Genomic DNA, 27,609 nt, shown 5'->3' on the forward strand with positions numbered 1-27,609 from the left:
ACCTAATACTACCTGAGCCGACATGGTATCTTTTACACAGTAAATCATGATGGAGACCTATACGTAGCAAACAAAAAAAAAGTTAAATACATGTAACTAACAGTACCTAACCTATAAAACCTAATTTTCGCAACCTAACCTACACTACCTTATGCTAACTACTACCACAGCTATCTTAACTTAACCTACCTTAATCTATACATTTAAAGCCACATGATGAAAATGAGCCCCGCACCTTCCTTAAAACACATCTGCAGACAAAGACAACAGTGCCAACATCTATACATAAACTAACTAAACATTTAGGCCTAAACAAAAATATATTTGTTGTATTATTACATTTGTTTATCAAAACATAACTTACACATCAACCCCCTACCCACTAAAAACTCATAATAAAACGAAACCTCTAAAAATATACCCACCCCTACTAAATACTACAAACTACTAAAACTGTCTGACACTACACTAACTTACTTAAACTAAGTTATCTAAAAACACCTACAATAAAAATGTACAAGGGGAAGGGATGAAATGCTCCTTGTGGCTCATCCTGTCTCTTAGCGTCTCTGGACTGTCTGCTTTATCTCCAGTAGCAGGAGGAGCACATTATCTACCTTATGCTCCAGGATGGTAACATGAAATTTAAGCCCAGAGACTTCCTGTTGCACATACTTCTCAAAGTCTTGTGTGAGTCCTTGGGTTGTAGGTTTGGAGACAGGTTGCTGTGTGTGGCTTCTGGTGGAGGTGGTTGATCACGCTTATGCAGACCCACCCTTGTCTACTCCCTGACCCTTGCTGGTGGTAGGCCTTTCCAGGGTTGGTACACAGTGTGGGAATGTTCCACAGGTTCCTGATGCCTTTTCTTTCTCAAAAGGTTTTTGCAATTTTTCTATATAGCTTGTGCACCTCACATATGTGCGGATAACGATCTTTCCATGTCTGGTGCTGCTTTTTTTGGTCTGGGGTCAAGTTCCCTGTTTAATCATAAAGAAAACATGCCATTCAAAGGATAACGTGGTAGATGATCAATCACTATGATATGTTAATCCTATCTTAAAACATCACATGTTGCAGTTTCCCTATTCCAAATATATCTTAGAGGTCAAAGCGATCATACATCTGCATAATATCTATCTTCCCCCATATTGCTCTGGTCAAAGTACCAAGGCTAAGCAAATGTGTAATTGCAATGCACCATCTTGGAACATCCAGGCATGACCATGTCAGCATTGAGTATGCTTAGGAACAATGCTGTTTTGTGACCAATGTATGGTACACAGTTCATGTTGTATTGATCATCAGTGTCCCTTCTGCATTCTGCTATGCCCTTGATTCTATTGGCATTAGCCAAAGTAAGATGAGCAAGAACTGCAAATTACATGTACAGTGTCACAGCACTGGGTGCCTGATGTGGCAAGGACACATATCCGGACACATTGCTACACAGAATTTACATGTGCCAGGTATCATATGTAAGAATGGAGGGTTGATAGCTCACGCACATCACACAGAGACACATGAACCAGCTCCTAATTGAACTCCTGTACATGGTATTCTGTGCTATGACTTTTTACATACTCCTGAAGTAACTGCATGTGTCCCACCATGCAATCTATTGGCTGCACATATGTGTCAGATATTCATGTCACCTTGCTGCACACTAGCACTCAGCACAACCATTTGATAGGTATGTGCATTCATACTCTACATATCATCTGCATAGGGACCTTGGAATGTCAATGGCTAATGCTGTTCACATTACGATCCTATTTGCTGTACATTTTGGAAACTGTCATGGCCAGCAGTATCTAAAGATGGATCAGGTATAGACATGTCATATGACTATGCTGTGCAAACAATCCTCTGGTCGAACACACCTCTTTTTTATCCTCCTATGTGTGCTGCATTTTACAGCATACATAGAATAAGGAAAATACCATTAATGATTATTCATACACAGGAAGATGTTCCATCCTGCACATAAACAATCATCCCTGTCAGCCATATCTGTGAAGATGACAAGGGATAGCAATGTTGACCCATCCAACATAGAGTATGGGGCATCACACAATATGAGTGGGCATTTCAACTGCATTCTCAAGTATGGAATGTTGACATCTGTCCTGCTACACTTAAGGCCTTCTGTACAAGTCCCTCAGTCCTGCATGAGTGTCATTTTTTGTGAGGGCCACGTAGCACACAAAGCAGGAACATATTTTGCAAACTACATGAAGCCACCCTGCATGGCCTGCTGTGACCCTGTAATTATGGCACATAGGTGGTCATTCTGACCTCGGCGGTAAAAGGCGCCTACCGCCGGTCAGAAATCCTCCATAATCCCGCCGCGGTCGCGGAAACCCGCCACGGTCATTCTGACCCGCAGCAGCCAAACCTCCGAAAATCCGACAGCCACAACAGACCGCCAGACCAGCGGTCGGCGGAAAAGTGGAGGTGACAAAACCTCCACCGTCACGCCAACAGAAATACGCCCATGCCATTACGACCCACGAATCCACGCGGCGGTCTTTCAAACGCGGTTTTCCATTGGCGGGACACACCGCCGCGGTCAGAATACACACAAACGAACAAAACTCAGCCACATTGGCCGATTTGAATTCCACACACCTGATACACATACACACACCACTCCCACACACACAATACAATATAAAACACACACCCACATCACCCACAAACCCCTACGACCAAAAATTCAGAAAGAAGGCCAGAGCGAGACACCACCATCCACAAACTAGCAGCCACAGCCACTCAACACCATCACCCACACAATATCCACACACAAAACAACACACAGCACCACACTCAACACACTTAACTACACATACTCCACCCCACACATCATACACACCACCCCATGGCACCCCAAAGACACCCCCGCTTCTCAGACGAAGAACTCAGGGTCATGGTGGAGGAAATCGTTCGGGTAGAGCCCCAGCTGTTCGGCACACAGATCCAATACACCAGCATTGCCCGGAGGACGGAGCTATGGCAGAGTATTGTCGACAGGGTCAACGCTGTGGGACAGCACCCCAGAAATCGGGAAGACATCAGGAAGCGATGGAACGACCTACGGGGGAAGGTGCGTTCCATGGTATCCAGGCACAACATCGCTGTGCAGAAGACTGGCGGAGGACCCCCACCTCAACCCCCACAATTTACAACATGGGAGGAGGAAGTCTTGAACATCCTGCATCCTGACGGCCTCGCAGGAGTCGGCGGAGGAATGGATACTGGTAAGTTGAAGCTTCACTACTGCTTCCCCCCACTTGCATGCCAAATCATACCCCAACCCTCACCCCCATCCTCGAACCCCACCCTCACCCCCACCCCCATCCTCACCCCCACCCTCACCCCCACCACCATCCTCACCCCCACCCCCAGCACACCTATTCCCTGCCAATGTCTCACCATCACAACCCACACATCCCAAAACCTAGGCCTGCATGCGTCCACTAAGCATGGACACCCATCACCAAAGCATGCCCAATGCATATACACATCCCCCCCACAAGCCACCCTCACCAAAGCCCCCACACACGAATGCCAGCACTTGGGGACACGGGAACCCACAGATACACCCATATGCCACACAATGAAACTATAACCATACCTCTATACCCCTGCAGGACCCGACCGTCAACACACCGCCGCGGAGGGCCCAGAATTCTCCACACCCCCCACCCAAGAGGCCGTCAGCGATGACAGCAGCTCTGTCGACCTGGACACCGATGACCAGCCCGGACCATCGGGGACCTCTGGACAGTCGGTTCCCCTCACACAGGCCCAGGCCACTACAGACCCAAACCCCTCTGGGAACACCAGCACAGCTCCCACCCAGCGGGCCCATGCCTCTGTCTCCAGGGCGCGTCAATCTGCGGTGTGTCTACCACTACAGGGCACCCAGGATAACCCACCACCCCAACAACAACAGGGACCTGGGGGCAGTGGTAGTGGGCACACCGGCCAGGGGGCAGAGGCCCAGGGAAACAGGGCAACTCGGAGGGCAGCTGTGCGACAGGGGGGGGACGGGCCCAGGGAACCCACTCTCCACGAGGCCCTCACCACCATCATGGTAGCATACAACCGCTCCCAGGAGACGATGGCGACGGTACTGGCCCGGTTCCAGGAGATCCAGGTACTGCAGGAGGAACACTATCGGGGGTACAGGGAGGACATCAGAGCCCTCACCTCCATCCTGGTTACCATGGTAGGGCTGCTGCAGGACCTCATCAACACCAGGACGGACACTCAACAACAACAAAGGGCCCCTGCCACTAGCCTGGACCAAGAACAGCCAACCACCTCCGCCGGCGCTAGTGGACAGGAGGCCCCCGCACAACAGCAGCCCACCAGACCCCCACCTCCTGCAGGAGAAGAACCACCCCGCAAGAGGGCCCTGAGATCTCGCAAGAAGACAGAGTAGGATGTCAAGACCCCCGCCAGCAAAGGATACCACCTGATGTCATCCCACTGTCCCACATTGTCACCCTGTCCATCCTTGAACTGCCCATGCTCCATCTCTCCACAGGCCTCTGGACAATGCACCTGTGTGACTGTTACTCTGGACTCTGCCATGGACATTCCTTCACCATAGCCCCCACCCACTTGAAACCACCCATCCCATTTTGAGCACTTAAATAAACACCTATTTTGCACAAAACTATCTGGAGTCTGGCTGTGATTTCAAAATATTGTAATTGACATGACAGTGCAAATATGTCCTTGTACATAGTGAAGTCAACAAACAGCTGCCACAAAGCTGTAGTCCATGGGGAAACGAAGCACAGGACTCGTAGTGGGAACCCCAGATCTGAAATAGGGAGGGAAAAGCCACAACTCAGTCATCATACACTGGGGCAAATAGACAGGCAGCAGAGATGCAGGAGAGTAGTTCAGATTTACTAAATTATCTTTGAATTGTTACCTGTGTCCTATTGGAAGTACTGTTCAATGATTCTGTCCCTGTTGTCTGTTTCAGCCCCGTCGTCTTCCTCCTCGTCACTCTCCACAGGTTCCACCGCTGCCACAACACCACCGTCTCGACCATCCTCCTGCAGGAAAGGCACCTGGCGGCGCAAAGCCAGGTTGTGAAGCATGCAGCAGGCCACGATGATGTGACACACCTTCTTAGGTGAGTACATTAGGGATCCACCTGTCATATGCAGGCACCTAAACCTGGCCTTTAGGAGGCGAAAGGTGCGTTCGATCACCCTCCTAGTACGCCCATGGGCCTCATTGTACCGTTCCTCTGCCCTGGTCCGGGGATTCCTTACTGGGGTCAGTAGCCACGACAGGTTGAGGTACCCAGAGTCCCCCAATAGCCATACACGGTGTCTCTCTAGCTGTTCATCACGTAAGGGATGCTGCTATTCCTCAGGATGTAGGCGTCATGCACTGACCCTGGGAATTTGGCATTTACATGCGAGATGTACTGGTCAGCCAAACACACCACCTGGATGTTCATGGAATGGTAACTCTTTCTGTTCCTGTACACCTGCTCCCTGTCTCTTGGGGGAACCAAAGCCACATGGGTCCCATCAATGGCACCAATGACGTTGGGAATATGTCCAAGGGTGTAGAAATCACCCTTCACTGTAGCCAATTCGCCCACCTCAGGGAAAATGATGTAGCTCCTCACGTATTTCATCAGGGCAGACAACACTCTGGATAACACCTTCGAAAACATGGGCTGAGACATCCCAGAAGCAATTCCCACTGTTGTCTGAAATGACCCACTTGCCAAGAAATGGAGTACTGACAGGACCTGCACCAGAGGGGGAATCCCTGTGGGTTGGCGGATGGGGGACATCAGGTCGGGCTCCAGCTGGGCACACAGTTCATGTATAGTGGCACGGTCAAGACGGTAGGTCAGGATAATGTGGCGTTCTTCCATTGTCGACAGGTCCACCAGCGGTCGGTACACGCGAGGATTCATCCGTCTCCTCGCCAAACCCAGCGGACGGTGCCTAGGAAGGACAACATGGAGCACACAGTCAAGCAACCCACAGGTACGTACTCACAGCTAGCACAGTAAACGATTCTCTATGCAGTGAATGGCGTGTCTGAGTGGCTATGCAAGGCCTATGCCTGTGTGACGCAGTTGAAATTGAGCCATGTGGACCCTCGAAATGGCGGCTGCCTGACCTGTGAAGTGTGACAATGGGATGTGAGGTCAATGCGCTGGCGTGGCACACCGCGGCGGTCAGCGGTCGAAGACCGCGGCGCGAAGCCGCATTGGTTAACATTGAAGCCTATGGGTTTCAGGAGCCAATGGCGAAGGGCGCCGGCGGTGACGGTACGCACCGCCGCGGTACGCACCGCCGCGGACGTGCCCGCCATTTTCTATCTACTTATCCACTTGCGACTTGAACTTTCACAGGAGAGGACCTATACTGCAAGTGTTGCTGTGACCTCGGTCTGGAAGGGACAATGGCTGCTGCCCCTGGGGAAAGGGCCCCTGCCTTCACTGGAGAGGAGTTGGAGAAACTTGTGGATGGGGTCCTCCCCAGTATGCGCTACTCTACGGTCCTCCAGACCAACAAGTGAGTTTAATTCAATCTGGATTTGGGGCCACTGGCTGGCTTGGGGGCCTGGCGGGGGGCCTGGCGGGGATGGGGGGCATGTTGGGGCTGGCGGGGATGGGGGGCATGTTGGGGCTGGCGGGGGGCATGGCGGGGGGCCTGGCGGGGATGGGGGGCATGTTGGGCCTGGCGGGGGGCCTGGCGGGGGGCCTGGCGGGGATGGGGGGCATGTTGGGGCTGGCGGGGGGCCTGGCGGGGGGCCTGGCGGGGATGGGGGGCATGTTGGGGCTGGCGGGGGGCATGGCGGGGGGCATGGCGGGGATGGGGGGCATGGCGGGGCTGGCGGGGGGCCTGGCGGGGATGGGGGGCATGTTGGGGCTGGCGGGGGGCCTGGCGGGGGGCCTGGCGGGGATGGGGGGCATGTTGGGGCTGGCGGGGGGCATGGCGGGGGGCCTGGCAGGGATGGGGGGCATGTTGGGGCTGGCGGGGGGCATGGCGGGGGGCCTGGCGGGGATGGGGGGCATGTTGGGCCTGGCGGGGGGCCTGGTGGGGGGCCTGGCGGGGATGGGGGGCATGTTGGGGCTGGCGGGGGGCATGGCGGGGGGCCTGGCGGGGATGGGGGGTGTTGGGCCACTGGCAACGAAAATGCAGACAAACTTGAACGTGGTATTTCTCCCTCCCTGTACGTGTCACATAGGTCCGCGCCCATGAGAAGATCGGGATTTGGCGTGCCATCGCCAAGGAAGTCCGGACCCTGGGGGTCCACCATCGACGGGGCACCCACTGCCGCAAGAGGTGGGAGGACATCCGCCGCGGGACCAAGAAGACCGCTGAGTCTCTGCTGGGGATGGCCTCCCAACGTAGGCGGGGTGCCTGCCGTCAACTGACCCCCCTGATGTTCCGGATCCTGGCGGTGGCCTACCCTGATTTGGATGGGCGCGTTAGGGCAGCACAGCAGACACAAGGGGGTGAGTCCAAGCATTATCTACTCTGTTGTCGCGCAGTGGAGGTGTCTGGGTGGGGGAGGAGGGCTGTGGGTCCCCCTAGGCCAGGGCGATATCTGTAGGCTGGGCACCCCCGTAAGCCCCTGTGTCCCCAGCCAACACCCTCAGTAGTGTGTCAGTACAGCCATCCCTGGGCCGTGTCATCCATGGGTGCAGTTGTCAACTCTAGGCGTGTAGGGCATGTTCCACGGAATGCGTAGCGGACCCCAAGTGCGCAACTTAGTGCAGGGGGCATCTGTGTCTGTCATGTCCGCTAACTGTACCGGAGATCCATGTACTCAATATCCCTTTATTTCTCTCTCCCCCCCCCTTTTTGTTTGTCTTTCTGTGCTTGTGTGCATCAGCATCATCAGGCGGAGGAGAAGTGGCATCGGGGCAGGAGGGAGCTGCATCTCACATGGCCCAGGAGGGCCATGCCACAGAGTCTGACTGGACCAGTGAGACGGAGGGCGAGGGGAGCTCCACAACGGGGACGACTGGACCCTGCAGCGACACGGACACGTCCTCGGAAGGGAGCTCCCTTGCGGGGGTGGCACCATCCGTGCCCCCCGCCATTACAGGTACAGCCGCCACCCAGCGCACCATCACCGCCCTCCCAGCAGCCCCTCAGCGTTCGCCCCGTGCCCGCTCTGCCAGGAAGCCGGGCATCTCCTTCGCCCCAGGCACCTCAGGCCCTGCCCCTGTTACCCCCGCTGCCCTCAGTGAGGAGGTCATTGACCTCCTCCGAACGCTCATTGTTGGGCAGACTACCCTTTTGAATGCCATCCAGGGGGTGGAGAGGGAGGTTCATCGCAGCAATGCGTACCTGGAGGGCATTCCTCTCCCTCCACTCCCATTCCCACTGTACCTACCACTCTCCATTGTCCCAAGAAACTCTTCCTCGCCACTGCTAACTTCTTTCCTGACCCTGAGCCCCCCCCTCCTTCTCGTCGGGGTAAGAAGAGAACCTCAGCCACCACCAGCCCTGCAGCCCCCTTGACAAGGGTGCAGGGGTATTGGAGCCCACCAGCCCGCATGTCTGGATCTTCGCCCAGCAGCAAGGGGACAGCCAGCCCACCCCCTGGGAAGAGGAGCAGAAGGCGGAAGGGGCGCCGCAGGAGCCCGGCTTCTACATCCCCCCCGGACACCACCCAGACACAGTCACCAGCCACAGCTCCAAAGGGAGGAAAGGGCCACAGACTCCCGACTAAGGAGGGCAAGGGCAGCAAGTCGGAGAGGTCAGGCTGCAGGCCTGCTGCCCAGGAGGAGCCCACCACCCCCATAGCCGCTGGCCAGGGAGGACCCAGCCCAGCTGGCCAGGAGGGCCCCACCACCCACAGCCCAGGTGGGCATTGAAGGAGCACCATCCCCGCTGCCCAGGAGGGCACCACCAGGCAATGAGCAGTTGGCCATAGACCGCCCGCCGTCTCAAGAACCGCTGAACTGGGCCCCGCCGTCTCCAGCACCGCTAAACTGGGCCCCGCCGTCTCGAGAACCGCTGAACTGGGCCCCGCCGTCTCAAGAACCGCTGAACTGGGCCCCGCCGTCTCAAGAACTGCTGAACTGGGCCCCGCCGTCTCAAGCACCGCTGAACTGGGCCCCGCCGTCTCCAGCACCGCTCCGCTGGGGACCGCCGTCTCAAGAACCGCTGAACTGGGCCCCGCCGTCTCAAGCACCGCTGAACTGGGCCCCGCCGTCTCAAGAACCGCTGAACTGGGCCCCGCCGTCTCAAGAACCGCTGAACTGGGCCCCGCCGTCTCAAGAACCGCTGAACTGGGCCCCGCCGTCTCAAGCACCGCTGAACTGGGCCCCGCCGTCTCCAGCACCGCTCCGCTGGGGACCGCCGTCTCAAGAACCGCTGAACCGGGCCCCGCCGTCTCAAGCACCGCTGAACTGCGCCCCGCCGTCTCAAGAACCGCTGAACTGGGCCCCGCCGTCTCAAGAACCGCTGAACTGGGCCCCGCCGTCTCAAGAACCGCTGAACTGGGCCCCGCCGTCTCAAGCACCGCTGAACTGGGCCCCGCCGTCTCCAGCACCGCTCCGCTGGGGACCGCCGTCTCAAGAACCGCTGAACTGGGCCCCGCCGTCTCAAGCACCGCTAAACTGGGCCCCGCCGTCTCAAGAACCGCTGAACTGGGCCCCGCCGTCTCAAGAACCGCTGAACTGGGCCCCGCCGTCTCAAGAACCGCTGAACTGGGCCCCGCCGTCTCAAGCACCGCTGAACTGGGCCCCGCCGTCTCCAGCACCGCTCCGCTGGGGACCGCCGTCTCAAGAACCGCTGAACTGGGCCCCGCCGTCTCAAGCACCGCTGAACTGGGCCCCGCCGTCTCAAGAACCGCTGAACTGGGCCCCGCCGTCTCAAGAACCGCTGAACTGGGCCCCGCCGTCTCAAGCACCGCTGAACTGGGCCCCGCCGTCTCCAGCACCGCTCCGCTGGGGACCGCAGTCTCAAGAACCGCTGAACTGGGCCCCGCCGTCTCCAGCACCGCTCCGCTGGGGACCGCCGTCTCAAGAACCGCTGAACTGGGCCCCGCCGTCTCAAGCACCGCTGAACTGCGCCCCGCCGTCTCAAGAACCGCTGAACTGGGCCCCGCCGTCTCAAGAACCGCTGAACTGGGCCCCGCCGTCTCAAGAACCGCTGAACTGGGCCCCGCCGTCTCAAGCACCGCTGAACTGGGCCCCGCCGTCTCCAGCACCGCTCCGCTGGGGACCGCCGTCTCAAGAACCGCTGAACTGGGCCCCGCCGTCTCAAGCACCGCTGAACTGGGCCCCGCCGTCTCAAGAACCGCTGAACTGGGCCCCGCCGTCTCAGAACCGCTGAACTGGGCCCCGCCGTCTCAAGAACCGCTGAACTGGGCCCTTCAAGGCAAGACCCGCTGAACTGGGCCCTTCAAGGCAAGAAGCGCTGAACTGGGCCCTTCAAGGCAAGACCCGCTGAACTGGGCCCTTCAAGGCAAGAAGCGCTGAACTGGGCCCTTCAAGGCAAGAAGCGCTGAACTGGGCCCTTCCAGGCAAGAACCGCTGGCCCTTTGGCAGACGTGGCAGGGCAGGATCTGTCTCGGGCAGGGCTGCAGGATGTCCTCTGGCCAACATGCCTCCTCCAGTGGCAGTGGAGTCTGTTATGGACTGTTTGGACTGTGGCTTTGCTCTCCCCAGGATGGCCCAGTGGGCAGGCCACCCACTGTATGGACTGTATGGACTGTGGCTTTGCACTCCCCAGGATGGCCCAGTGGGCAGGCCACCCACTGTATGGACTGTATGGACTGTGGCTTTGCTCTCCCCAGGATGGCCCAGTGGGCAGGCCACCCACTGTATGGACTGTATGGACTGTGGCTTTGCACTCCCCAGGATGGCCCAGTGGGCAGGCCACCCACTGTATGGACTGTATGGACTGTGGCTTTGCTCTCCCCAGGATGGCCCAGTGGGCAGGCCACCCACTGTATGGACTGTATGGACTGTGGCTTTGCTCTCCCCAGGATGGGCCAGTGGTCATGGAGTCCCCTCGTGGATCTGGCGTCGTGTACTCAAGTGGCTGAGGTGCCCCCCCTTCCCTTCCCCCTGAGGTGCCTGTCCTATTTTCTTTCTGATGCCCCTGCAGTGTTCTCTCCGTGGAGTTCTTGTCGTGGGACTGGGCCTTGCCCCTTTGCACAGGACCCCTGTGGTCCACGGACAGTGGTTGGACTACATTTAGTAGCTGTATATATTTTGTACATAGTTTATTTATTTATTGGGATTACTGGTGTCCATATTTCAATATATCTGCCCGTTTATGATCTCTTCTTTTGGTCTTTGCATTATTTCGGAGGGGGGGGTTTGTGGGTTGTGACAGTGATCTGTGGGAATGCATTGATGTGTGTGTTGTAGTGGGTGTGGGTGGGTGGGTGTGTGCCGGTAATCTTTTCCCTCCCCTGTGTCGTAGGTGCAGTACTCACCGATGTCTTCCGCGCCGCCGGGCGTGCTCCTGGTACAGGAGCAGGTATAGGAGTGCGGGGATGACCTGCAACTCGGGTTCCATACTGCCGGAATCTCGCGTGGAGTGCGTAGAGGTGAGCGTTTTCCCGTTCGTAGTCTGTTTCCGCCGTGTTTTTATCGGCGGTGCTCCCGCCCCGGAAAAGGTGGCGGATTGGTGGGTCGTGATAGGGTGGGCGGTACATTGTCTGCCGCCTGGCTGTTGGCGGGGACCGCCGCGCTGTTTGTTTGTTCCGCCGTGGCGGGCGGAGTGTTAATGCAGCGGGCTGTGTTGGCGGTTCCAGCCAGGGTCAGAATTGCATATTTTGGACCGCCGGCCTGTTGGCGGCTTGGCCGCCGCATTATCACCGACCGCCAGGGTCAGAATGAGGGCCATAGTCTTACTATCATTACTGTGATGTGAATCACCCCCCCAAGTGGGCTAGCCATACACATCGGACCTAGATTGCACTGTGAGCAACAACAGCATATCTGTGCATTTGAATTGCATTTCGTAGGTGTACAGTGCCCTGCCATATTCACCTATGAATCCACTATCTCATAGGTTCACAGAATCTGGCACTGTGGTCATTGCTCTATGGACATACCAGTAAACATATGGCCCCTCAGTGATGGCAATCATATCCGCTTTGACATTAGTCAGAGGCAACTGCATATCCAAAACACAACCTCTACCTTTCTGTCCAGATTTATGTGTAACATATGGATTTTGATTTGGAATAGATGCACATTGAACATGTCATTGCACAAAGCATCCAACATCACTCACAATCCTTGCAATACCCATCAATCATACAGGATGACACTCACTGGTAGCATTTGGGTCACAGAAGCTCTCCACTTCTCCAGCAGTGTGTCACCTGCAAGACATAACATGAGACATTGCACTGTGATTGTAGAACACATACACTGTGGTCAAATGTTGAACGTTACACATGAATTGCAATTGGCCATGTAAGCATTATGTTTGTAACAATTGAAATGGCCCATTTAACATGTCTCAAGAATATACATTGGTAAGGCAGGCTAACATGTACTCGCATATGATGAAACAATACATACATCTGGCGAGCACATTGTTAAACCATTTCAAATGACTCACAACTGCAATATTTCCCAAGGGTAGTAGAGTTTAATGGCACTCTGCACCTAAATAACTCACTGACCACATTCAGCCAGGACTAGCAATACCCCTGCCTTACTCTTGTCTTCCCACCTATCTGACTATGCTATATACATCACAAGATGAACATCCTTGTTCCTTCATTTAGCGGACGTTGGTATCTGTCAGTGCTACAAAGTCATAGACATCAAACATACATGTCCTATGCATCCCCAAAGCTTAATATTTGGAATTCAGACACAAATGTGTGTGAGATAGGTTAAGATGTATGACAGTCTGTGTTAGAAATGGGATTTCTGGTTGTCTAGGGTGTGCACCTCAGCCAGGCAGGACCCACCAGTCTAGTCAGGGCTAGTAAGTTACACACCAAAGATAACCTGTGCTCACACCCTGGTAGCTTTTCACAGAGCAGTCAGGCTTATCCCCAGAGGTCATGTGTAAAGTGTTTGTGCAACATACTCACAATAGTGACACAATCAATATACCACAAAAAGAGGCTCCACACAATATTATCTAAAAGTAGGTTTCTGTATTACATGCATTTACAGCGTTACTGCAACAACAATATATCTTAAGAACTGTGCATAAGGTACCAATTCTGTGACCATACTCATCATCCTGACAAGGCAGGGTCAAAACAATACATATTATAGCATCTGGTCACAAAATGCAATGTTACCGCATGTGAACGGTAATGATTGTGCCACCTTAATCATGGCTGATAATTGTACTCATGATGATGGACAATGCAAGGCAACAAAACACATAGGTTATATCATCATGGAAGGTAAATGCAGGACATGCCAGTTCTGAAGTATTCATGGTTATTCTGATAATGCAAAACCACCATCACAACATCCGTACACCCTTGGGGCACATAATGCATCTGGAAAAAAAGGCACATCATTCTCAGTGAAATTGCGTAGACCAAGAAATTAAGTCAGGCCCTGGGGACTTGCTTGCCTAATATAGGGATTAAGGTAGTTTCCTTGAAACTCGTCCCAATGCGTAGAATGCAGAAGCTCAGGCACTCTTTGTGTCAATGTTATGGTAATTCTCAACTCATCAATAAGCAAGGGGTTCTGAGGCACCTGTCTGTCTATTACCCATACTATGGTGCCTGTTCCTACAGAGTTTTAAAAGCAGCAGCACTCCTAGTACTGAACAGGGGCGTGCACCCTATCACCTGTTAAAGTAAAGAACCCTCAGATGTGGCCAAAGAAGCAGGGGGTCAGTCATGGCAGAATTCTGAGGGGATTCCTCACTCCCCCGTGTGTGGAACAATACACTGCGGCTGCCCGTGAACATGCAGAGCCACTGAGGACAAATACAGCTTCTAGCAGTACGGCTGACACTGGTGTGTGTCCGATCCCCTCTGGAGCCTGGTAGGAGTAGAGCTGCCCACATGCTGGAGGGTAGGTAAAGCTTGGTGCAGGGCAGCTTCTATAGGCGTGGTGCAGCCTTCCTGGGCAGTTTTAGAGCGTGCTTCTGGGGAAGACAGGTGACTTGGCACCAAGTTGCAGGCTGAGGAGAGAGGCACGGATAGTCTCCTCGGTGTGTCTCTCTTTGGGGCCATGGATTTTCAACTAGAAGTGGGGCACTGGTAGGGGGACTCTTGGGCTCCAGTGCCTGTAGGCGGGGAGATGGTGCCAAGGAGAAGCACCTCTCCCAGTACTGCTGCACATCTCAGTTTCTCCTGCTGAAGGGGACCGGACCTGAAAATGAAAACACTAGCTGCTTTCAGTTAGGGCGTCATGCACCACACACTGCCTGATGTGGTCAAATTGTTCCCACAGGCCGTGAAGGGCGAAGTACCTCCTCCACTGATCATTATAGAGAGAATAAAACAAATCCAATGGCAATTCTCCCCTGCGGTCCCACAGTGCCTTGGCAGCCCAGAGTCAGAGAGCAGGCTGGCAGCAGGGCAACAGTCAGAAAAGCAATCCAAGGAGTCCTTTTTACAACCTAGCAATAGCAGGAAGCAGGACAACCACAGAAGAGCAGTCCAGATGGGCCCTTTGCGCACACCAGTGGTCCGTCTGGCAGAAGTTCAGTACCGGTTCAAAAAGTGTACAAAAAATCAGGGACTACAGCCCCTTGACTTATACTCCGAGGCCCATATTTATACTTTTTGACGCAAAACTGCGCCAACGCAGTTTTGCGTCAAAAAAATTAGCGCCGGCTAACGCCATTCTGAAGCGCCATGCGGGCGCCGTATTTATTGAATGACGTTAGCCGGCGTTAGCCGGCGGCGCCGTCTGGTGTGCATTAAAAAAAACGACGTACACCAGGCAGCGCCGGCGTAGGGGGATATGGGGCTTGGGCGTCAAGAAATGGGGCAAGTCAGGTTGAGGCAATTTTTTCGCCTCAACCCGATTTGCGCCATTTTTTTTCACTCCCACCCCCTTAGCAAAGACAGGAGTCCCTTGCCCAATGGCCAATGCCCAATGCCCAATGGCCATGCCCAGGGGACTTCTGTCCCCTGGGCATGATCATTGGGCATAGTGGCATGTAGGGAGGCACAAATCAGGCCCCTCTATGCCACAAAAAAAACAAAAAAAAAACACTTACCTGAACTTACCTTAATGTCCCTGGGATGGGTCCCTCCAGCCTTGGGTGTCCTCCTGGGGTGGGAATGGGTGACAGGGGGTGTCCCTGGGGGCATGGGAGGGCACCTCTGGGCTCCTTCAGAGCCCACAGGTCCCTTAACGCCTGCCTTTTGCAGGCGCTAAAAAACGGCACAAAATCGGCCGTACGTCATTTTTTTTGACCCGCCCACTCCCGGGCGTGATTTTTGCCCGGGAGTATAAATCCGACGCACATGCCTCGGAGTCGATTTTTTAGACGGGAACGCCTACCTTGCATATAATTAACGCAAAGTAGGTGTCCACGCTAAAAAATGACGCTAACTCCATGGACTTTGGCGCTAGACGCGTCTAACGCCAAAGTATAAATATGGAGTTAGTTTTGCGTTGAAATTGCGTTAAAAAAAACGACGCAATTTCGGCGCAAACGGAGTATAAATATGCCCCCAAGTGCCCAGCTTCTAGAAGGTGGCTGAAGGTTCCAGCCACATATGACCAATTCTAAGAATTTCCCTTCTTCCCTGCCCTGGCTTCAGATATCAGTAGGGGGTAAACACACCCTTTGTGTGAGTGTAGGACACAGCCTATACAAGTGTAAAGTGTGCCTCACCCCCCTATCTCCTAGCGCAGGAAGACCATCTGAATGCACATCTCTCACACCTAACCCTCCCAGATGGATGGCTGTCTGGGGAGTATGCACAAAGCTCAGCAGTCACTCTACCTTAGACTTGGATTGGAGCCATGAGGCAAAGCACTCGAGTTATTTGCACAGGGAAATGACCACTTTCTAAAAGTGACATTTCTAAAATAGTGATGTAAAATCCACCTACATCAGTAAGCAGGATTTTTTGCTACCATTCCAAACATACCAAACATGCCCACGCCACTCCTTATAGATCAGAAATTACTACTTAGAAATATATAAGGGAACTCCCAATGCAGTCCTATGGGCTGTTGCTTCACGTTTAAACTGATGCATCAATTATTTTACACTAAAAGCCAATGCTTGGTTTTCACACAAGGCATGAAAAAGCACCATGCAAGGATTCAAATGTGTTTGATGGGATGCGTCATTTTTGGCTGATGCAATGGCTGAAAATACATGCATTGGGCTCATGCGTCGTTTTTTTGATGCAATGGTGAAAATATGTAGTTTTATGTATAGTGTGATGTGGAATGCATGTAAACAGATGAAGGGGTTGCTGTGTTGCCTGTAAATAGTTGGGTTTCTCTGCTTCATGTCTTCCTGCGTGTGCAATGTGAGTTGACAGTATACATATGTGAAAATGCATGAATGCAATGGCACACCTTAGAATAGTTGCCTCGTGTGGCACCTAATTAACATGCTTGAGATACCCCCAGGGATACCCCATACTTGCCCTACAACAGGGTCAGCACACCCACATCTAAACCAGTGCAGCCTTCTGCCAATGTGTGCCATGTCCCAAGGTTCAGACAGTAGGCTGGCAGATAACTTGGGGGGGCTTATAGTCTCCTTGCAGGCACGTGCTGTGATAGCTTGGACACACATGTACAGGGATGTATGGGTGGGGCCATATGTCCCTGTTTCCTACTCCAGGAGCCTCACATCAGGGGACAGAATTCTAATGCACCTCTAAAGAATGACTTTGCCTCTAGCCCCACATCTTACATACAGCATGCAGTCCAAATCAGAGTGTGGTTCATATTGCCATGTGCCTACACACCCCTGCACAAGAGGGTGTACCACCTGGTGATGCCACAGCCAGTGTAAATGTCCCTATGCCACAGCTTTGTCATGAATACTGACACAAGCATGTGCAGCGTCTTCAGGCATTTCCAGGGACCTTGAGGGATCACAAAGTGTGATCAAAAGGCCATTGTGCACCTGCAGTTCTTATACGACACAGAACTTTCTGTGAATACTGTGGCACCATGCATGTGAAGGTGAAGTTTACTTTTCATCATTTGTGTTGCACATGGTTTTTACTCATGCTGATGGTGCAATGGTAGACCACCATGAATGTCTTTGCATGACCTCCGACACACTAGGGGCAGCAATATTGCGTACATCACACTGTTACTACACATTGGCTTGTGCCACCAGGTGGGCCTAGCGAGGGTTGACACCAGCATCATCAGCCTGTGGTACCTAGGCTGATATCTGTATGCCTTGCCATCCTAGGATGCATTGTGGTTGCAGTATATCCAATCAGGCAGTGTCTGAGCTTCTCTGATGCAACCACTCTACAGTGTTTGGAATGCAGTTGAGAAACAGCCTCCCTACATTTGATATGTATGTGTTGTGGCATTTATGACCCATGTTGATATGTGAAAACCAATGGTTGGCAGTGAGCCTTCAGAAACCCACACCATAACATGTTGTACTACACACAAATCAAGTGTATGGGCTTGTGTTTTGGAGAATATGTGTTGCAGATTCACATGGCAACAGCTCCTACACTTGACCCACAGGCTTACTCTTGATTTTGTATATCATGAAGACAGCGTGTCTAGCCACAACTGGTCAGGCGTAGTCAAATTCCAGATATATGCTTCCCATTGGCACCCATCACAATATGTGTCTGAAATGTGTGATTACTTGAAGTTGGGATGGGTATGCATTCAGACATGATGTTCACCTGTGAAGTGTCAACCACATTCATACAACATATCTTGGGATGCATCAGTGCCTGTCACCTTGGGTGGATAAACCTTGCTATTTGTGATTTGTAATGGGCAATTGTTTCATAAACACATTCTTGTTGTCTGCCTTCACATTTGCACTAAGACTATAGTAATTGGAGTGTAGCCATCATTTGTATCTGAGTGCACCAGCAACATGGTAGGCTACATTATTGCTTCTTTTTACAATTTGGCATTGTGGTCTAGTGGGGCAAATATGGGCACATTGTTACTGGGTAAACACTCTTGCACTGGCAAAGTTTAATATTTGCCCTTTGTATATGAGATCTCCTAATGGTTTTGATATGTGGTTGCAGATTTTGTATGTTACATAGTTAGACTGTGGGTGTTAGTCTATGTTCCCAAGCTCATACTATGTGGATCAGTTCTCAGTCATCATACTATGATTTGATTTTACTTTTTCCACACGTATGAGGCCACATTAATGGTTAGCTGTACAAGAGACACACACAGTAATTGCACACTATCTACATTGGCATACCATGTTCACTGTGTTTCACAGTAGTTGATTTATTGATAAGGGTTTTTGCCATGCATACTATTGTAAGTGTGTTAGATGTTGTACTGCGCTGTTTGTCACACATGGCTACATTGGCGTTCTGTGTGGCAGGTACTAGCAAATGTGATGTGAGTGTTCTGATGTTTACTCTGATTATGCAGTAACTGGCAGGGCTTATATGTGTTGTACACACATTCATTTAGTCATAATTTTGAGACATCGTGAAAGGCATTCACTCATGTGTGAAAAAAATAATTTTAGTATATGGTACTTTAACCATGTTGCTGCTACTGATAGAGCATTTTGAGCTTGCTCCTCATCTTCCTCATCGTCCAGTACTTCCTGCTCCTCATTGTCATCGGGCCATGGGACATTTGCCCTTGCACAAGTATGCTGCAATATGTAGCACACTAGTATTATTTTGGAAACCATTGGAAGCAAGTAGATTAATTGGCTCCCAACCATATCCAGACTCCTTAAGTAGTGCCTGTGTACTCAGGAAGTCCAATCTACAATGGATTAGATTCTATTTAGGGCATAATTGTGGCTCTGCTGGGCTTCCTTATGGGTTTGTTTATGAGGATTAATCACCCACAGCTGTAAACAATATCCTTCATCAGCTTCATAGTGAGTAGACATGGATTTGTCCTGTAAATAGTCATGACAGCTGATGATTTCACATCCATATTGTTCTGTGTCCTGATTGACTCATACATTTTGCCTTTTTTGGCATACATGCAAGCTAATTATTGATTTGACTGACACTGTGCTACACAAACAGGTATACTGTCCTCTGTGATACACATGCTATTTGTCATACATGTGAATGTGAATGTCATGAATGTGGTGAGTTGTCACCAGTAAGAAGAGTCATTTTGACATTGAGTAGTCACATCTCTCACACTATTTTCATACTGAAGTATCACGTTTAGGCCTAAAGCATCATGCAGAGATTTAGATCTGTTGGTTTTTCTTTTTCTCCAACACATATTTGGCTGATATGTGTGTTTCAGTACAACATGATTGTTTGACAGGCAATGCAAACATTACCCACTACACTTTTCAAAGATCGGTGCATTGTGTTTGGCACTTTGAGGATGATGACAGTGTTGACATCTGTTGTGCCCCACTTACAGTTTCCTGGATGTAGCTGAGCTGCTTTTACTGGAACTGTGACATAAACTCCACAACATATGTTACATTTTATCATTTATTGTCAAGTGGAAACACTATCATACATTCACAGACATGTCTTCATGTGAAGACATTCTACACAATGTGTTTGCTTCTGTGAGCACCTGCAGCTGAATTTGGATATCTCCATCGTGAGCTGCTACCTCCTCCCCCTTGGGTCCTACGGTTGTTCATCTCCATCCCAGGGGATATTTATGCACACACATACGTTGTGCAGTATGGGACAGACCATAATAATTTTGCAGATGGGGGGAATATAGCAATCTACCCCAAGATACATCAAGGCAGCAGAACCAGGCCCTGAGTAGGCCAAAGGTTTGCTCCACAACATTACATGTCCTAATGTGGGCCTGGTTGTATGCCTTCTGCGGCTCTGTCTGTGGGTTTGCATATGGGGTCATTACCCAATGCTATATCCAATATCCTTAGTCAGCTGAAATGGAAAAAAGAGACAGTGTCAATGTTTAAAATAACTGTATTGCCAAAAGTCCTGCCCATGTGTGTTATGTGTAGTGCTATTGTCATACTCTTCCCCCAGTTATGAGCGCATGATTTGTCAATCATACCGGTGTACTGATGTTTACAGGGGACTGTTCAATCAATCTCTGTGATGTAAAATGCAGTTCATGAGGCAATACATCAAACAATTCTACATCCTGTTATATTTAGGAAGCTGATTTTGTTGTTCACTATTTCCCGTCACTCTAGCCCACTCAATGCTATGTGTTGACACTACATGTGTGGAGAGACAGAATGTAGATGGGATTATTTTTTAGAGGTCCTCCCTTGGTAGGTGGTAACATACCAGACATGGCTTACACAGATACATTTGCATTACTTTCCAAAGCTCAGCACTGTTCTTGAGAGATATCATTTTGGATGGAGAGTGCAGCATCCAGGTGAGACCCGGGAACAATACATCACTCAACTATGAAAACCTGCTTCTACATTCAACTTTGGTATGTCCCTTCATGAAAGGCTGAGGGATATCCATGTTCATCCATAGATGTTGGTGGTGGCTTACACTACATTGGCACAGGCCTTTAACTGTACAATATTGTCCAGGGCAGTTGATGTAATGCCATCCACAAAGTATGTACTCACACATACCAAATGAGTAACATGATGTCACAACTGTAATTTCCAGATCCATGAGTTCAGGTTACAATAGGGGAACATTGTGTACATGTGTGATGACATTGTGCCCGTTTTGTGCACACAGCACATGGATGCTGAAGGTTTGGGAGTGGTCCTCTGCAGTGCAGCTACACAACTTCCTGCACTGTAGAATGTATCTGAGAAGGGGAATTAGTACAGAATAGTTGGGGCCTACTGCACTTCACAGGTCCTTCCAACTACACTTGCACACAAGTTGCCTAGCAAGTACACATTTACACTTGCATCAGGGGTTGTATGGGTTCTTCACTGTTTGCAGGATTGTATCTGTGTGTGCAGGAGCACCTACCAGCCAAGGCTGCAGCCTCAAAGGCATGGTGAGTGATGGATGTGTGTCACATTACACATCACACATGTAACATGGGGGTGATTTGGGTGATTAGTACTCATTTGGACTATTTTACGCGGCCTACCAATGAACCGTGCTTTGTCATCTTGCACCTAGGTCCTGGTGTGGGATCCATGACATATCTTATGGAACATGTGTGCTACGTACGAACACCCCCCAGTGGACAAGGAACACATCCCTTTCACACAGTGATCTTGGCCAGATTTTCTGGCTGTCATGCATTGCTTTATACCTTTACATCATGCAACATGGCTTGCCATGTATTCACATGTATGGCAGGGGGATTTGCATTGCATATGTAACATAATGCATGGTGCATGGATGTGGAACAGCTCTCATTCTGTGTAGGTAAACAATGAGATGTGTGTTGTGTCCCCTTTTTCTAATAGTTGTTGTGCCTACGAGGACTTGCTGTTTGCTTATCAACAAGCAGGCCATCCCCATATTTTCCATCTTGGAATTGTTGATTGATGATTGAGTGCCAGGAGATATATGCATCATGCACACTGCCGGGGTATTTTGCCATGACATTAGTGATCAACCCACGATGGTCAACAATGGCCTAGACATTGATGGAGTGGGTGTGTTTCCTGTTGCAGTAAAGATGGGCAGTTGCAGCAGGTGGAACCAATTGCACATGCATGCAGTCCACGGCACCCATCACATGAGGGAACCCAGCAATGGCAGAAAATCCTTGTTTGATCTCCTGTTGCAGTAGCTGGGTGTTGGGGGAGATGATTCATCCAGGGAAGTGGGTAGGAGTGAGGAGAATGATTCTGGCCACTCGGGATGCAGTAGTTTGAAAGGACCCTGAGGCTAGTACATGAAGCACAGATGTGAACTCTGCCCCTGGTGGGGTATTGGTAACCCTTTCAAGTGTTGCCTGCAGTCTTAGTGCAATCAGGTGTAGCAGTTGTACAATGAATTCCCTCCTCAGATAGTAATTGGTAATTACCTCTTCCTTCCTGAGTCCAATTAGTGAGGTCAGCTGTCAATACATGCACTTCCTTCTCCTGGACTGCTTCAGTGGTGCAGGTGGTGGTGATGTTGGTGGTGGTGGTTGTGGTGGTCTTCTTGGTGCTCCAAGCTGCAGTAGGAGTAGCTCTATGGTGTCCTAGAGCTTGCCTGACTGATTTGGGTATGTTCTCCTTATGCACTTGTGCCAGTGCACCATTTGTACACCTGGTCTGACCAGCCGTTATGTTTTTGATGCACTGGAGACTCTGTGCGACTTTTGCTAAGTGCACATCATTTTTCAAAAATATTGTAAATGCGGCTGCATCAGTCCTGCATGATTTTTTAAGAGGAAACATCTACCTTGCATATCACTGTTGTTGTCTTTTACAGCCTGAACTGGTGCTAGGTAAAGATGACGCACAAAGGGGAAAAGTGACACTAGAGGCCTCTACCATCGCTTAGTAGATGTGGAGCTAATTTGCCACAGCTGTGTCAAAAAATATGATGCAGAGGTAGTGCAAGCTCCTTCTAAATTAGCCCTACTATGCTTAGACAACCTTTAAACGTTTCCCACTTTGCATCTGTGCTGTACAGTGCAGCACACATGCAAAGAAAGAAAAGAAAGGAGAAATAAACCATTTCTCCGTGATAGCACCTTATTAAAATGGGCATTTTATTTTCATGCTAAATCCTGTCTACTATTTTTAGTGAATAGGGATCTCCATCAAAAACCTGGAGTGGTTGTGTAGGAACGCCATTGCACCACCATAGAACACCTTCTTGGTGCTAAGTAATGGCAAACAGCACTGTGCACTGCTTTGCATTTCTTTCAAGTGATTTTCTAGTCAAAAATACGTTTTGTGCTGAAAAAATAGGTAAAAAAAGATTTTGTGTTAATTTGCATCACTTTTGTGATGCGAACATTAAACAAAATCGCAGTAAATATACCACTTTGTGTTCTTTTTTGCTGCCAGGGTGTTGTTGTTTGGTTGATGTGTTCTGTTCTGTTGTGTTGTTATTTTGTGTTATTTTGTTGTGTTACTTTAGGGATGTCAAAAATGTTACTACATTTTGAGCCAAAAGCATCAAAATCCTTTACATTTCCAGTGACGAAAAACCATTGATCATTGTGTAGGGTGTAGAAGTCTAAAAACACTGCTCCATCTCTTTAACTATCTAAGATACCATGCAGCCCAAAGCTGCAGCACAGACAGTGTTGGTGGTTCTAGTGCTCACTTGATGTGATATGTCACCTAGAATGTAGACTGCAGAGTACACTGAAATTTACTGTATTGTGATTAGTGCTAAACCCTTGTAGCAACTTAAAACATATGATAGAAAGACAGCTTGTGTCCATGGTGAAATGTGCACTGGGAGATATGAATGCACTAGTGCATTGAGACATCTCAGGGCCTGGTGTTTTTGCCCCACTGACTGTAGTCCTTGTGAACGAGGTGACCAGATCTCCCCTGAGCGGCTGCCTCCCTTGCTAGGCCTGCCTGGGTACTTGAGATATACTGACCAGTTCTCTAAACAAACCCTGGTAAAAGATAAACATGGCACGGCAATGCTGTTTAACAAGATCAGGGAGCAACTTCAGTAAGCACACCTGGTGAAATGTTGGAAGAAAGAGCAGCTTAGTCTACACCATAATATCTCATGGCAGCTATTAAGGGCTGCAGGGGGGCAGATTTATGGAAAGTGGTGCAGCAATGAGAGCAGGACCACTTTCCCTGTACCCCTTACCATCCCCCTACCACCAAAATGTGGGTGCCGTATATAAAATATGGCACACCATGGTGCAGGGTAGGGGGAAATAGCATCATTTCTCATGACACTATTGATGTACTCTGCAGGAGTAGTGCCAAAATATTGGCACTACTCCTGCAGAGTACATAGGGCCCCATTCTAAAGAATGGAAGACCTCTTTTAACACCTGCTCTTGAGCAGGCGTTAAAAGTGCTGTAAAAAATGACGCAAGGAAATCTCATAGATTTCCTTACGCCATTTTTTCGACTCCCCTAACGGGGGAACTCCTCCTTTACATACATTATGCCTGGCGCAGGCATAATGTAGTGCAAAGGGTTACAGAGTGGAGCAATGCATGCATTGCATCACTGTAAACACAGCACAAGGATTTCGGGCTCATTGGGCCACATTAATGTCAAAACTAATGACGTTAATGTGGCGCGAGGTGGCACTAAGGCATTATAAATATGCTCCTCAGGCTACACAAAATTGACTTTCTGTCAATTGAAATGAATCTGCACAGGGTCAATCTGCAGTAGGTGGCAGAGAGAACCATGACCACTAAAAAGGCAGCGGACACTACGAATGCAAGTCATGAACATGACATGAAGTTCACAATGATTAAGCTGCAAGAGATGGCATGTTTCTAGGAGGCCAAGATGGATGATGTAGAGGGGAGATCTTGCCATATAGACCTTCAATTTCATGAAAAAATGAGGCCCCATCCATAGCATTATTTCTGGAGAAATGGATCTCATAAACACTCAGCAGTACTCTGACTAGACCATGGAGTGAACCCACAGTGCACTGTCCTCCAGGCCTGGGGTGCCTCCCTGAGCTTTGATCGCTCTCTTCCTAACTTTTATAGAAAAAGATGATCTTCTCCACAATACAAGGGCAGGAGGTGAGAACAACAAATGTGATTAAGCTGCAAGAGATGACATGTTTCTAGGAGGCGAAGATGGATGATGTAGAGGGGAGATCTTGCTATATAAACCTTCAATTTCATGAAAAAATGAGGCCCCATCCATAGCATTATTTCTGGAGAAATGGATCTCATAAACACTCAGCGGTACTCTGACTAGACCATGGAGTGAACCCACAGTGCACTGTCCTCTAACCTGGGGTGCCTTCCTGAGCTTTGATAGCTCTCTTCCTAAATGTTAGAGAAAAAGATGATCTACTCCACAATACAAGGGCAGGAGGTGAGAACAACAAATATGACTTAGGATGAAGATTTTCACAAACTACATCTATGCTGTACAGACCCAGGAGAAATCATTTATAGCCATAAAAACAGACTTCTGATGATGGCCTGAGGTATATGCTCCTGTACCTGGGTGTGGATGGAAATAAATACTTCATCTTGTCTTCTGAGACAGAAAGCAACTGGCTGAAATGATGTGAGAGAGCTTGCTACCTCTTGGTTTGTGAGAGGTTGGGGGACTCTGAATGTGCAACTGCTTATATTAGTGACCACCGGGGACCACACAGATGAACACTAAGGACATTATTTACCAGTGTGGGTCTGGTTTGACAACAGTAGATGGTGCCACAGCAACTGAGGGATCTTGAACTTCTTGCAAGGTGCCTTTGCTTGAATGCTCATATACTTCTTACACAGTCAGTAATGCTTTTTCACTTACATTTGAAATTGGCATGCTGATAATAGGAAAGGCAACAAAACCTTGTTTTACTATTGTTGATAACTGGTGGTCTACCTCCCTGCATTGTTTGATCAACATGGGCCACACCAGAGGTGATGTATATTCTAGGGGTCCCCAAATCTGGGTGACGTCAATATGGAGGATAGACTATTTGCTTCTAGCACTTGTTTGCTCTTGTGTTTTGGGCAACTTTGTTGCAGTTTTACTGGTTTTGTTTTGGGTTGAATTACAGAATTGATCAGAGGGAGATAGAGTAACGGCTTGGTGCCTGAAGTCTTGACAAGCTTAGGTTATGGAGATGGACAATGGTTGTTTTTATGTTTTTATTGGAGTGGTACATTCCACTTTTGTCCTAGCTTTCAGGGAGGATGTTGTTGTTAGCATGGACGACTTTTGTTATATTTAGATAATGGGCCACAACTGTGTTTGATATGCATGAAGTTAGTGTCATTCTCCTCTTATTTCACAGAGACCTAGGGGATGTTTCTAGGATAGTTAAATTCCTATTGCTACAGTTGATGTATGGCTGGAAAAGTGAAGATGTTGATGAGGATTCTTCCTATACTGAATAACTACATAAAAAGGCAATAGGGTCCTATCACTCCTTAGGCAAGAGGTTATTAGGTTTACATGGCTCCAAGAGACTCACTTGAGAGCATCAGAGCATGTCAAACTGTCCAGGAAATGGAGAAGAAAATTGTACTTTTTAACTTTCTGTAGGACAACTGCAATATAGATCAATAGAGGTGACCTATGCAAGGTTTCAACAAAGAATAAGAAAAATATTGTTTGAAAAATATTGAGTCCCATGAATATTGGGTCAAAAAGGTTGTGAAGTCAGTAATATTTATTTTACCCATGTGGATTACTGGTGGTATGCTTCTGCCTCAAAACTGTTGAGGAACAGAATATAGAAGGTAAGAGTATGCATGTTATGTATTTAATATTGTTGTTTTAAAATATAATTGTAATACTACTGTTAATTCTAATATAGTTATAATAAATATGAGATTTTAATTAAATAATTAAATACTTTTGGGTGTTTATGCTATTATAGTAACTTTTTTTATTTTAATTTGTACATTTTAATGTGTAATTCATTTTGTTTACAATAGTGATCAATTACTCAAGGAAACCTTTCTTTCGGACATGATACAGTAGTTGGCAATCCCCCAGTGTTCGTTGCCACTACACGGGAAGGCTTGAAACAAAAATACATTGGATTGGAGAAATTTAGGAATGCTAATCCTAGATTGAACAACACATTTGTAACATCCACTTGCCAGATATGAAGTGCATTAGGCCTTTTTAGTATTGCATATTTTAGAATTTGTATTTGGATCATATATTTGAATGAAGTCTTATGTGACAAATAAACGTAGGTCCTCATTAAAAGTTTGGTAGTCGGACCATGTAGGCAGTCCTGAAAAGACCTCCATGTTGGCGGTCTTCCTGACCGCCCTATTACAAGTTACACAGGCAAGACTGACAACCAAAAAATCAAGACAACCATCAGTGTGGCGGCTTGGAAATAGGTGGTCTGACCTCTTGTGCCTTAAGCCCCGTGACCAACCACCAACCGTATTACAAGCACACAGTCACCGTGGTGGTCACCCAAGGGTGTCAGCCAATAACAGTCCGAACCACAGTGCTTCACAGTCAGCAAACCAATACACAAATGCTCATTGGTAGAGTTTGGAAACAACACAGCTGACACACATTAGCACAATAGACACACCTGCTAAGGATAATATAAAATACACCCCTTCACAGACCAGTGAATTTTTTGCATTCCCACTGCAACACAAAGAAGGCAGAGCACATATTTGTTGCAGAGTCCATAGATTAGGACCCTTTTTTTCACCATCACATTGAACACCCTGCACTCACCTTTGCCCAGTCACACCCTTTTGCACTCCACCTGTTAAGAAAGTCACTGTCACCTGTTTTTTTGTTCCACCATGTCACATTAAAAAACAATCCTGTTTTTCTTAAGATAAGTTAAAAGTCATGGTGGATGACATCATAAGAGTAGAGCCACAATTATTTGGAGCACAAGTCCAGCATACTCATCTCAGCAGAAAAATAGAAATGTGGGCCAGGATCGTCAACAGAGTGAATGCTGGAG

The sequence above is a fragment of the Pleurodeles waltl genome, chromosome 8 (genome assembly GCF_031143425.1).
Source record: "Pleurodeles waltl isolate 20211129_DDA chromosome 8, aPleWal1.hap1.20221129, whole genome shotgun sequence".
Lineage (NCBI taxonomy): Eukaryota > Metazoa > Chordata > Amphibia > Caudata > Salamandridae > Pleurodeles > Pleurodeles waltl.